Raw genomic sequence first — 13,932 nt, 5'->3', positions numbered from 1 at the left:
GGAATACTATGTTATGTTGATTATCAATCTATTATCTATGTGTTGTTTATGATCTTGCATGCTCTCCGTTGCTAGTAGAGGCTCTGGCCAAGTTGATACTTGTAACTCCAAGAGGGAGTATTTATGCTCGATAGTGGGTTCATGCCTCCATTAAATCTGGGCAAAGGAGAAAGTTCTAAGGTTGTGGATGTGCTGTTGCCACTAGGGATAAAACATCAATGCTATGTCTAAGGATGTATTTGTTGATTACATTACACACCATACTTAATGCAATTGTCTGTTGTTTGCAACTTAATACTGGAAGGGGTTCGGATGATAACCTGAAGGTGGACTTTTTAGGCATAGATGCATGCTGGATAGCGGTCTTTGTCGTAATGCCCAATTGAATCTCACACTACTCATCATGATATGTATGTGCATTGTCATGCCCTCTTTATTTGTCAATTGCCCAACTGTAATTTGTTCACCCAACATGCTATTTCTTATTGGAGAGACACCACTAGTGAACTGTGGACCCCGGTCCAATTCTTTACATCTGAATACAATCTACTGCAATACTTGTTTTTACTGTTCTTTGCAAACATCATCTTCCACACTATACATCTAATCCTTTGTTACAGCAAGCCGGTGAGATTGACAACCTCACTGTTAAGTTGGGGCAAAGTACTTGGATTGTGTTGTGCAGGTTCCACGTTGGCGCCGGAATCCCTGTTGTTGCGCCGCACTACACTCCGCCACCAACAACCTTCAACGTGCTTCTTGGCTCCTAATGGTTCGATAAACCTTGGTTTCGTACTGAGGGAAAACTTGCTGCTGTACACATCATACCTTCCTCTTGGGGTTCCCAACGGACGAGTGCTTTACCGTCACAAGGAAGCTACTACACCCAGGTCAACCACACACTGGTTGTGGAAAGCAGCTACTTTTCTGGCGCCGTTGCCGGGGAGATCAAGACACACTGCAAGGGGAGTCTCCACTTCCAATCTCTTTACTTTGTTTTTGTCTTGCTTTACTTTACTTTATTTACTGCTTTGTTTGCTTTCTTATATCAAAATTCAAAAAAATTAGTTACTTGCTTTACTTTATTTACTACTCCCTCCGGTCCTAAATATAAGCCATATGGTTTTTGGCACGGAAATTAAGAAACACACATTTAGGAAAAAATACACCATGTTTGGATGTGATTAACCCTCGGCAATTAACGTGAGCTAATAGAGGACTTTGCACAAGCTAATGAAACATAATCAAATCACTAAAAATATTTTTCATACAAGCGGGGAAACGTAGTAAACCTTATATTATGGAATTTTTCTCAAAACACTATATGGCTTATATTTAGGAACAGAGGGAGTATCTTGTTTGCGTTCTCCATATTAAAAACACAAAAAAATTAGTTACTTGCATTTACTTTATCTAGTTTGCTTTATTTACTACTGCTAAAATGAATACTCCTGAAAATACTAAGTTGTGTGACTTCACTAGCAGAAATAATAATGATTTCTTATGCACACCTATTGCTCCACCTGCTACTACAGCAAAATTCTTTGAAATTAAACCTGCTTTACTGAATCTTGTTATGAGAGAGCAATTTTCTGGTGTTAGTTCTGATGATGCTGCTGCCCATCTTAATAATTATGTTGAACTTTGTGAGATGCAAAAATATAAGGATGTAGATGGTGAAATTATAAAATTAAAATTGTTTCCTTTCTCTCTAAGAGGAAGAGCTAAAGATTGGTTGCTATCTTTGCCTAATAATAGTATTGATTCATGGACTAAATGTAAGGATGCTTTCATTGGTAGATATTATCCTCCTGCTAAAATTATATCTTTGAGAATTAGCATAATGAATTTTAAGCAATTGGATAATGAGCATGTTGCTCAAGCATGGGAAAGAATGAAATCTTTGGTTAAAAATTTCCCTACCCATGGACTGACTACTTGGATGATCATCCAAACCTTTTATGCAGGATTGAATTTTTCTTCACGGAACCTGTTGGATTCAGCTGCTGGAGGTACTTTTATGTCCATCACTCTAGGCACCGCAACAAAGCTTCTTGATGATATGATGATTAATTACTCTGAATGGCACACGGAAAGAGCTCCACAAGGTAAGAAGGTAAATTCTGTTGAAGAAACCTCCTCCTTGAGTGATAAGATTGATGCTATAATGTCTATGCTTGTGAATGGTAGATCTAATGTTGATCCTAATAATGTTCCATTAGCTTCATTGGTTGCCCAAGAAGAACATGTTGATGTGAACTTCATTAAAAATAATAATTTCAACAACAATGCTTATCGGAATAATTCTAGTAACAACTATAGGCCATATCCTTCTCATAATATTAATGGTTATGCTAATTCTTATGGGAATTCTTACAACAATAATAGGAATGTACCCTCTGGTTTTGAAGCCATGCTTAAAGAATTTATTAGTACACAAACCGCTTTTAATAAATCTGTTGAAGAAAAGCTTGGTAAAATTGATATTCTTGCTTCTAAGGTTGATAGTCTTGTTGCTGATATTGATCTTTTGAAATCGAAAGTTATGCCTAATGAAGATAAAGATATTAAGTCATTTGCTACAGCAAACGCCATCCAAGTTTGAATTAATGAAAATATTAGATTGATGGCCGAATTGCGTGCTAGGTGGGAAAAAGAAGAAACTGTTAAAGAGAATAATGTAGCTAAAGTTTGGACTATTACCACCACTGTAAGAGAAAAATTCATACCCCAAGTTTTGCGTGTTTGATGACAACAGTTGAGTAATCTCACCGTGTGCCTTGAGTATCATTGTTAGATTTGCAAGTACACGGTGACCTCGCCGGACGCGTCAAGATCGGAAGACTGAAGCGTAGTTGATAGGTTTTCTGGTTTTGTGTGTGTTTAGCGAGGTACCATTGTTGGAGAGAAAAAGGGAAGAAAACCAGATTTAGCCAGGCCGGTACTACCGGTACCTGTAGCGGTAGTACCGCTACCCCTATAGGTACCGCCCTCGGTACCGCTCTGAGTCTGCGCTATTTTCGTCCCCCAGAAACACGTTGCGGTACCCCTGCAGTACCTGGGGCGGTAGTACCGCTCACGAGCGGTAGTACCGCTCACGGTACTGCTTAGGTACCGTAATGAGTTACGGTCGTACCGCCCTGGTACCGTGATACGTCTCCGACGTATCGATAATTTCTTATGTTCCATGCCACATTATTGATGTTATCTACATGTTTTATGCACACTTTATGTCATATTCGTGCATTTTCTGGAACTAACCTATTAACAAGATGCCGAAGTGCCAGTTCATGTTTTCTGCTGTTTTTGGTTTCAGAAATCCTAGTAACGAAATATTCTCGGAATCGGACGAAATCAACGCCCAGGTTCCTATTTTTCCCGGAACCATCCTGTTATCACCAGAATTTGACCAAGTCAGAGGTGGGCCACGATCAGAGATGGATTTGAAGATTATATATTGAAGAATGTACGTGAATCGGCCTTGTTTAGCAAGTTTGGGCTAGTTTGCCCTTGTATCTGTAACATAGTAGGATACGTGTCGGTTTAGTTAGAGTTGGGCCCGTGCCCGGTTGGGACTATTCCCCACGATTGGAGAGTCTACGGACTATAAATATGTATCTAGGGTTTATGGAATAAACAACAACCAACGTTCACCCAACAAATCAATCTCGGCGCATCGCCAACTCCTTCGTCTCGAGGGTTTCTACCGGTAAGCGACATGCTGCCTAGATCGCATCTTGCGATCTAGGCAGCACGAGCTCCACGTTGTTCATGCGTTGCTCGTACTGAAGCCTTTTTGATGGCGAGCAACGTAGTTATCATAGATGTGTTAGGGTTAGCATAGTTCTCCGTATCATATGCTTGCGTAGTGCAACCCCTAGCATATCTCACCGCCCTTACACCTATCTTAGGTGTAGGGGCGGCACCCCGCTTGATCATGATTTAGTAGATTCGATCCGTTACGGTTGCTCCTTGATTCTTCAAGGATTAGTTTAATATCTGCAATAGTTAGGCCTTATAAGGGGCTGGAGGATCCAGCGGCACGTAGGGTGTCGTTCGCAAGTCCTAGACAGGATGTTCCGGGGATCAACCTCGTGTTGGTTTTTAGGCCTTGTCTAGGATCGGCTTACGATCACCGTGCGTGGCCGCGAGGCCCAATCCTGAGTAGGATGTTCCGATTATGCGGTGAAAACCCCAAATCGTCGTAGATCTTATTAGCTTTATCTTGATCAAGCAGGACCACCATATATTCGTGCTCCTCGTACGAATCATGGGTGGATCGACTCCCATGAGCCGATTCACAGGATAACCTGAGAGCCGATCGAGGCTCGTATTTAATGTTTACGTGTATGCCATGCAGGAAACTAAGCGAGGCATCTCCATCACCTTCCTGACCAGGTATAGGTCAGGTGGCACGCCCTAGCATCAGCATCGGACGTGTGACCAGAAAGCTTTGCGGGCCGTCGCTCGGAGGGACCAGGGCCAGCCGAAGCCCTAAGTTGTTCGCGGCTCTACTGTGTTGCCTGTCGCTACCCGCCGGTGGGTTTCTGACGACAACACATTCTGGCACGCCCGGTGGGACCCGCTTCTACATCAACCACATCGCCATCTACATCTGGGATGGCGGACGGCACGCCAGTCACATACGATGACCTAACCGAGGAGCTCAAGAAGAAGCATGACGAGATCAAAGCACTCCTCGAAGCCGACCTCATCGGCTCTTTCCACAGGACCCGTTCCCATGGCATCAGATGGAAGGGGTTCTCGCCTAACGGTGCACTAGATGGGATAGACCTCTCTGCCCCGTCGGAGGAACGCACCAGGTCCCTGCGGCAGGAGATCAACTACTTGGTGGGGCACTCGCTACACCACCACTCTGAGAACCTAGTAAACACGTTGGAGCGTGTCGCTCTTCGCGTGATCCAGGAGATCATGAGGCACCAATACTCGCCGTCAGGACCAGCTCTCGGGACACATCAAGGGGAGTTGCCACTCCAGTCCCGTCCACCGCTGCCATTTGCGTTGGCAGCGCCAGAGGTGCCGGCTTCACCGGCATTCATCGTATACAAGATCGGCGGTGACCCTAGCGACTGCCAGTTCTTGCAGGAGGCACCCAAGGAGATCCCTCACGGGTACATGTGCACGTATGTGCCAGATTGCGGCAACTGGGCTCTCACAAACCAGGCCGCGACATCAGGGGCTTCCGGGAAGACAGGAGGAATGTCAGCGACAGAGCTTGAGAAGCAGACGTGGCTAACAAAATACGCCACCCCGACGAACCTCCAGAGCGCAGCTCCCGCAGTTGGCTCAGAATCGGAAAAACAAGCGTGGCTGGCTAAGTACGCCACCCCGGCAAATCTTCAGAGTTCTACTCCTACAGCCAGCATCGTGGATCAGATCAGCACGATCCTGAGGGACCAGTTCGGCATGATGCCGAAAAGAAGGACGATCGGCTATTCCAAGCTGTATCCCGACGACTACGAATTGATCCCACTACCACCTAAGTATCGGCTCCCTGATTTCTCCAAATTCAGCGGAACGGATGGCTCCAGCTCCATCGAGCATGTAAGCCGATACTTGGCACAGCTTGGAACGGCTTCAGTGTCGGATCCACTACGCGTGAGGTACTTCTCACAGTCCCTCACGGGATCGGCTTTCGGGTGGTACACCTCGTTGCCACCAAACTCGATCCAGACTTGGAAGCAGTTGGAAGAGCAGTTCCACATGCAGTATCACTCAGACGCTGCCGAGTCTGGCCTTGCCGATCTAGCACAAGTACGTCAGAAGCGTGGAGAAACCGTGGCAGAATACATCCAGCGCTTCAGAAATCTGAGGAACCGATGTTATTCGGTTCGCGTGACTGAAAAAGAAGCAGTCGAGTTGGCAGCAGCGGGCCTTGCCTCACAAATCAAGGACATGGCCTCCCAAGCAGACTATCCTTCGCTGGCGCACATGGTTCAGAAACTGTCAGCATATGAACAGCGCCACCCAGACTTGTACCAGGACAAATTCAAGCGTGCAGTAGGCCTGGTCGAAGCGGAGGAAGAAGAAGTCCCTGTGGGAGATCAAGAGGTAGCAGTGGCTGAGTGGACTCGGGGGGCAACCCCCGTGTCTTGCAAATGGGTAAAGCCACCAGGCCCGCCCAGGGGGTTTGATTTCGACGTGACCAAGACTGAACAAATCTTCGACCTATTACTCAAGGAGAAGCAGTTGAAGATACCTGAAGGTCTCAAATTCCCCACGGTACAAGAGCTGAACGGAAAGCCATACTGCAAATGGCATAATTCGCTCTCCCATGCCACCAACGACTGCAGGGTGTGGCGTCAGCAGATCCAAATGGCGATAGAAAAAGGACGGCTGATTTTCAACCAGTACGCCATGAAGGTCGACACTCACCCCTTCCCCGCCGTCAACATGGTGGGATGCACTTACCCTGAAGGTTGCCAGCCAGGACCCTCGTTCAGCATCAACATGGTAGGGCCTGGGAACCACTCTGGCAAAGATGGAGACGAGGGCAGCTGCTCTCATAGCAAGGATACAGAGGAAGCCGCTCCACGCGATCGGCTCCGTCATGATGGCAAGCGCTACGTCACAGAGGGAGAAGTGAAGAACATAAGATATCAGCGACCCCTCTCTGACCACCTCCTCAACAAATATGTAAGTCAGTATGACCAACGCCGACGGTCCAGCTATGATAATGAAGGAGATCGTCTGGCTAGAGAAGCCAGAAGATATCGTCGGCATGATCACGATGAGGAGGAGGACGAGCGCCGGGCCATGGGAAAATCAAGGGAGCAAGACAACAACGACAGGCACTGGGACTGCCCCTTCTTCAGACACTGCTGGGATTCAGGAATGAGCCGATTGCCCACAATCGGCAATTGCCCAGAATGCAACCAGAAGAAGGAGGAGGCAGCCAACGTGTCTGTGTTCAAGCGCCTAGGGCCTCTCCCGCCACAAAGCAAACACGCTGAGTCACCTCGTTGGGCAGATCTCGAGGATTCAGAGGACGAGGAAGAAGAAGAAGACAGGTACCACCGTCCAAGGTGGTGCCCTGATGGACTCAGCCGTTCACAAAAGCGCAAGGTTCAGCGATTGCGCGGCCTGGAGGAAGCCGAAAGGTTATACTTGCATACGCTAAGGAAGGCGCGACCTGATCTGGCTGCAAAAGTTCAGCGAACCCTGGATGAAGAGGGTCGTCCACAAAAAATGGAGTGGCATCCCAAGCAAAGGAAAGCCGACGGCGAAGCATCGGCTGGTACAAACATGGTGCTCGTCCTTCCAACAGAGCTTAGTGCTCCACGGTTCTACGATGCACTCAAGGTGGACGACAGCAGGCGCATCAAGTCAGAGGTCGGGCTGGTTCTATCCACCAGCCTGACCGAGTAGCAAGAACAAACCAATGAGCAAACAAGGCGAGGCTGATCCTTGGGATCGGCCCCAAAAATCTATGAAGGGACATTACAGAACCTTCACTGAGCGCTTCAATCAATATGGAGGCCGATTCCAGCAATCGGCCAAAATTATCCTCACCACACGTTCTGTTTGTGTTCATCCTTGGTCCTATCAGGAGCCGACGCGCAAGTTACAGAACCGATATCTGCCATTCCTTGACAGATTCGGCTCGGGGGGCACCTAATCAGATGGACATGTGCAGTAAACGTGTGCAGTAAAATAATGGGGGGGCCGATAGGAATAAATCGGCCAATAACAAAAAAAAATTTTTAACAAAGCCGATGCGCGGTCATCGACTCTAGTACAGTTACACAAGACCAAGACCTACTGGCTATGTGCTCAAGGCTCACTTTTCACCAAAATGGTTTTTCGGTTTGGTGTTCCTCTGCAACGTCGGCGTTCGGTGATCAATGACCCGTGCATCCTCGCCGGTATCCTCGCCTTGATTAAGGCTCGGGGGGCAGCTCGCCCTGAAAAATCTTTCCCCTGAAGAGCCGATTTGGTCAGAATCGGCTGGTTCTGTGTTCTAACTGGGAGGCCAGTGGCAGCTCGCCCCGAAAGTCTTGGCCCTGGAAACCCAAATTTGGTTGGAATCGGCTGGTTCTACATCGCAATTACCCTGAAGAATGGTGCTTTCGTTACAGAAGCGCCAGTCTCAGCATCCAAGCTGATTCAGCGATGGTCCCGGGGCTTTCTTACAGATTATCGTCAGGGACCGATGCGTTGCCGACAGTCATTGAGCATTGGTTAAACTGACGGTCGACGAAGTCAGAAGAGGTATATCGACTTTCAAAGGAAGGAAGGTAATCGGCTTTGGTGCATCCTTTCTGACATTCTCGCCTCAAGTAAGGCTCGGGGGGCAGCAGGCATGGTGGATGCTCTATTCAGGAGCCGATTGGGGTACCATCGGCTAAACCTTCGTTGCAAACCTTCTTCACAAAATGATGAGTGTTCGAGGAAGACCAGTGGGTCTGGTTGGAAGAATTCAAAGGCGTTCCGGGAGAATTTACTTTGCCCACCAGATCTCAGGATCATCCGTGAAGAATTGATGGATTGTGAAATGTGGAGGCCGGTACACGAAATCAGCCAGTGGGGCCTTATGGACGCATCAGAGGAGTTGCAGTCTGAATCGAGGAGTGTTTGCCTGGATATCTGTCCGATTTAGGATTTGAGTTCGGCCCTATGGGCGTGTGGGGGTGAAAAGCCGATACGTTGTTATCGGTTCTTGGTGCGTTGACCTGTTTTGGCAGTCGGAAGATTTGATATTGAACAAGTGGAGAATCACATTGAAAGAACAATTTTCATTGATTCGAAGAGGGATTTTTACAAGGAAGAGCCGATGGCTCTCAAAAGATCATCCGATGCCTAATGCACTACTACTAGCCCTATGCTACTCCCTGATCTAAGGGCCATCGCCGCTCTCGTCGTCGCCATCGTAGCTGCCGTCGGCGCTGCTGCCGGCGAGCTCCTCGTCGCTGCTAATGAAGCCGCCGGCAGGGGCTTCATCCTCCTCGTCATCGTCGTCGTCATCCGACCAGGCCCAGCCACGGAAGCGCTTGGCCGGCGGGTATCCCGCGGAGGAGGAGTCGTCCTCCGACTCCTCCGCCTCTTCTTCCTCCTCGTCGGAGGAGAGGACTGCCTCCCATGGGAAGAGGTCATCGACGCCCGCCGGTACTAGCTCCCCGTTGACGAGGAATTGAAGGTCCTCCTCCCCATCGGTGAGGGGTTCGTCGTCTTCCGATTCAATGGAGAAATCCCAGTCCCGCGCGTCCCAATATTCTGGGGCGCGGGCCTCGTAGATGGCCATCAGATTGACCTCCTGCTCGAGTTCGCTGGAGGAGGAGGACTGGAAGGACAGGCTGGAGGAGGAAGGGGAATCCATGGCGGCCGAGAAGGGTTTTTTGTTTGCCGATGGCTACTGCGGGACAGGAGGATGAAGAAGCAAACCGCTCGACGCGGTTGAAAATAAAGGTGACGGGGAGTTTAATGCTGTGGTGATTTCCGAGGGGGTGGTGCCAAAACTGTCAAATCGTGCGGAGAAGTTGAGAAGGCAAGGTGTCATGATGAAAGCTGCTGCGACGGTTTTGCTCTGCCACGACATGACCCTTCAAAGGAAAAACAGAGTGGTTTTGAAATTATCATTACCAAAACCAGGGGGGCATGTGTTATCACCAGAATTTGACCAAGTCAGAGGTGGGCCGCGATCAGAGATGGATTTGAAGATTATATATTGAAGAATGTACGTGAATCGGCCTTGTTTAGCAAGTTTGGGCTAGTTTGCCCTTGTATCTGTAACATAGTAGGATACGTGTCGGTTTAGTTAGAGTTGGGCCCGTGCCCGGTTGGGACTATTCCCCACGATTAGAGAGTCTACGGACTATAAATATGTATCTAGGGTTTATGGAATAAACAACAACCAACGTTCACCCAACAAATCAATCTCGGCGCATCGCCAACTCCTTCGTCTCGAGGGTTTCTACCGGTAAGCGACATGCTGCCTAGATCGCATCTTGCGATCTAGGCAGCACGAGCTCCACGTTGTTCATGCGTTGCTCGTACTGAAGCCTTTTTGATGGCGAGCAACATAGTTATCATAGATGTGTTAGGGTTAGCATAGTTCTCCGTATCATATGCTTGCGTAGTGCAACCCCTAGCATATCTCGCCGCCCTTACACCTATCTTAGGTGTAGGGGCGGCACCCCGCTTGATCATGATTTAGTAGATTCGATCCGTTACGGTTGCTCCTTGATTCTTCAAGGATTAGTTTAATATCTGCAATAGTTAGGCCTTATAAGGGGCTGGAGGATCCAGCGGCACGTAGGGTGTCGTTCGCAAGTCCTAGACAGGATGTTCCGGGGATCAACCTCGTGTTGGTTTTTAGGCCTTGTCTAGGATCGGCTTACGATCACCGTGCGTGGCCGCGAGGCCCAATCCTGAGTAGGATGTTCCGATTATGCGGTGAAAACCCCAAATCGTCGTAGATCTTATTAGCTTTATCTTGATCAAGCAGGACCACCATATATTCGTGCACCTCGTACGAATCATGGGTGGATCGGCTCCCATGAGCCGATTCACAGGATAACCTGAGAGCCGATCGAGGCTCGTATTTAATGTTTACGTGTATGCCATGCAGGAAACTAAGCGAGGCATCTCCATCACCTTCCTGACCAGGTATAGGTCAGGTGGCACGCCCTAGCATCAGCATCGGACGTGTGACCAGAAAGCTTTGCGGGCCGTCGCTCGGAGGGACCAGGGCCAGCCGAAGCCCTAAGTTGTTCCCGGCTCTACTGTGTTGCCTGTCGCTACCCGCCAGGTTCCTATTTTTCCCGGAACCATCCAGAACACCCGAGAGCCGCCAGAGGGGAGCCCTGGGGGCCCCACACCACACCCTGGCGCGGCCAGAGGGGGGGCCGCGCCGCCCTATGGTGTGGGCCCCCCAGAAGCCCTCCTGCGCCGCCTCTTCGCCTATATAAAGCCTCCGTCGCGAAAACCCTGATGCGTTGGACGAAACCCACAGAAACCTTCCAGAGCCACCGCCATCGCGAAGCCAAGATCTGGGGGACAGGAGTCTCTGTTCCGGCACGCTGCCGGAGCGGGGAAGTGCCCCCGGAAGGCTTCTCCATCGACACCGCTGCCATCTCCACCGCCATCTTCATCACCGCTGCTGCTCCCATGAGGAGGGAGTAGTTCTCCATCGAGGCTCGGGGCTGTACCGGTAGCTATGTGGTTAATCTCTCTTCCATGTACCTCAATACAATAATCTCATGAGCTGCTTTACATGATTGAGATTCATATGAGTTTTGTATCACAATTTATCTATGTGCTACTCTAGCAATGTTATTAAAGTAGTTTTATTCCTCCTGCACGTGTGTAAAGGTGACATTGTGTGCACCGTGTTAGTACTTGGTTTATGCTATGATCATGATCTCTTGTAGATTGCGAAGTTAACTATTGCTATGATAATATTGATGTGATCTATGCCTCCTACATATGCATGAAGGTGACAGTGTGCATGCTATGCTAGTACTTGGTTTAGTCTTTTGATCTATCTTACACTATAAGGTTACTTAAATATGAACAAATTGTGGAGCTTGTTAACTCCGGCATTGAGGGTTCGTGTAATCCTACGCAATGCGTTCATCATCCAACAAAAGTGTAGAGTATGCATTTATCTATTCTGTTATGTGATCAATGTTGAGAGTGTCCACTAGTGAAAGTCTAATCCCTAGGCCTTGTTCCTAAATACTACTGCGTTACTACTGCTTGTTTACTGTTTCACTGTGTTACTACTGCTGGAATACTACCACCATCAACTACACGCCAGCAAGCTATTTTCTGGCACCGTTGCTACTGCTCATATATATTCATACCACCTGTATTTCACTATCTCTTCGCCGAACTAGTGCACCTATTGGGTGTGTTGGGGACACAAGAGACTTCTTGCTTTGTGGTTGCAGGGTTGCATGAGAGGGATATCTTTAACCTCTTCCTCCCTGAGTTCGATAAACCTTGGGTGATCCACTTAAGGGAAAACTTGCTGCTGTTCTACAAACCTCTGCTCTTGGAGGCCCAACACTGTCTACAGGAAAGGAGGGGGAATGTAGACATCAAGCACTTTTCTGGCGCCGTTGCCGGGGAGGAAAGGTAAAAGGTACTCACACTCCGTATCTCGGCTACTAAGCTATTTTCCGGCGTTGTAAGTACTCGAAGCTATTTCCTTTAGATCCTGCAATTGCAACTTTTTGTTTCTTGTTTACACTAGTAAGGCATAATGGACAACATCTGTGAGCTTTTTATTCTATTTCCTGAGTCAAGACATGAATGGTTTAATGCGAAAATTAAAAAACCCATGGAATCTTATTTACATGCTAGTAGCAATGATATTAGTATGAACGCTTTGAACACCATTGTTGCTAATGATATGGAAAATTCTAAGCTTGGGGAAGCTGGTTTTGATGAGCATGATCTTTTTAGTCCCGCAAGCATTGAGGAGAAAATTTTCTTTGATGATACTTTGCCTCCTATTTATGATGATTATAATGATATTGGTCTTTTAGTGCCGCCTACTATGGAGAGTAATTTTTATGATGATAATACTATGCCTCCTACACTTGATGAGAATAATAATGATAGCTACTTTGTTGAATTTGCTCCTACTACAATTAATAAGAATAACTATGCTTATGTTGGGAGTAGTAATAATTTTATGCATGAGACTCATGATAAGAATGCTTTATGTGATAGTTATATTGTTGAGTTTGCTCATGACACTACTGAAAGTTATTATGAGAGAGGAAAATATGGTTGTAGAAATTTTCATGTTACTAAAACACCTCTTTATGTGCTGAAATTTTTGAAGCTATACTTGTTTTATCTTCCTATGCTTGTTACTTTGCTTTTCATGAACTTGTTTATTTACAAGATTCCTATGCATAGGAAGCATGTTAGACTTAAATGTGTTTTGAATTTGCCTCTTGATGCTCTCTTTTGCCTCAAATACTATTTCTTGCGAATGCATCATTAAAACTGCTGAGCCCATCTTAATGGCTATAAAGAAAAGAACTTCTTGGGAGATGACCCATGTGTTATTTTGCTACAGTACTTTGTTTTATATTTGTGTCTTGGAAGTTGTTTACTACTGTAGCAACCTCTCCTTATCTTAGTTTTGTGTTTTGTTGTCCCAAGTAAAGTCTTTGATAGTAAAGTCAATACTAGATTTGGATTACTGCGCAGAAACTGTTTTCTTGCTGTCACGAATCTGGGCAAAATTCTCTGTAGGTAACTCAGAAAATTATGCCAATTTACGTGAGTGATCCTCAGATATGTACGCAACTTTCATTCAATTTGAGCATTTTCATCTGAGCAAGTCTGGTACCATTTTAAAATTCGTCTTTACGGACTGTTCTGTTTTGACAGATTCTGCCTTTTATCTCACATTGCTTCTTTCGCTGTGTTGGGTGGATTTCTTTGTTCCATTACCTTCCAGTAGCTTTGAGCAATGTCCAGAAGTGTTAAGAATGATTGTGTCACCTCTGAACATGTGAGTTTTTGATTATGCACTAACCCTCTAATGAGTTTGTTTCGAGTTTGGTGTGGAGGAAGTTTTCAAGGGTCAAGAGAGGAGGATGATATACTATGATCAAGAAGAGTGAAAAGTCTAAGCTTGGGGATGCCCCGGTGGTTCATCCCTGCATATTTCAAGAAGACTCAAGCATCTAAGCTTGGCGATGCCCAAGGCATCCTCTTCTTCATCGACAACATTATCAGGTTCCTCCCCTGAAACTATATTTTTATTCGGTCACATCTTATGTGCTTTACTTGGAGCGTCTGTGTGCTTTTATTTTTGTTTGTATTTGAATAAATTGGATTACATCATGCTTGTGTGGGAGAGAGACACGCTCCGCTGGTTCGTATGAACACATGTGTTCTTAGCTCATAATATTCATGGCGAAGTTTCTTCTTCGTTAAATTGTTATA

Source organism: Lolium perenne, chromosome 4 (assembly GCF_019359855.2).
Source record: "Lolium perenne isolate Kyuss_39 chromosome 4, Kyuss_2.0, whole genome shotgun sequence".
Classification (NCBI taxonomy): domain Eukaryota; kingdom Viridiplantae; phylum Streptophyta; class Magnoliopsida; order Poales; family Poaceae; genus Lolium; species Lolium perenne.
Note: the sequence above shows the minus strand (reverse complement) of the source record.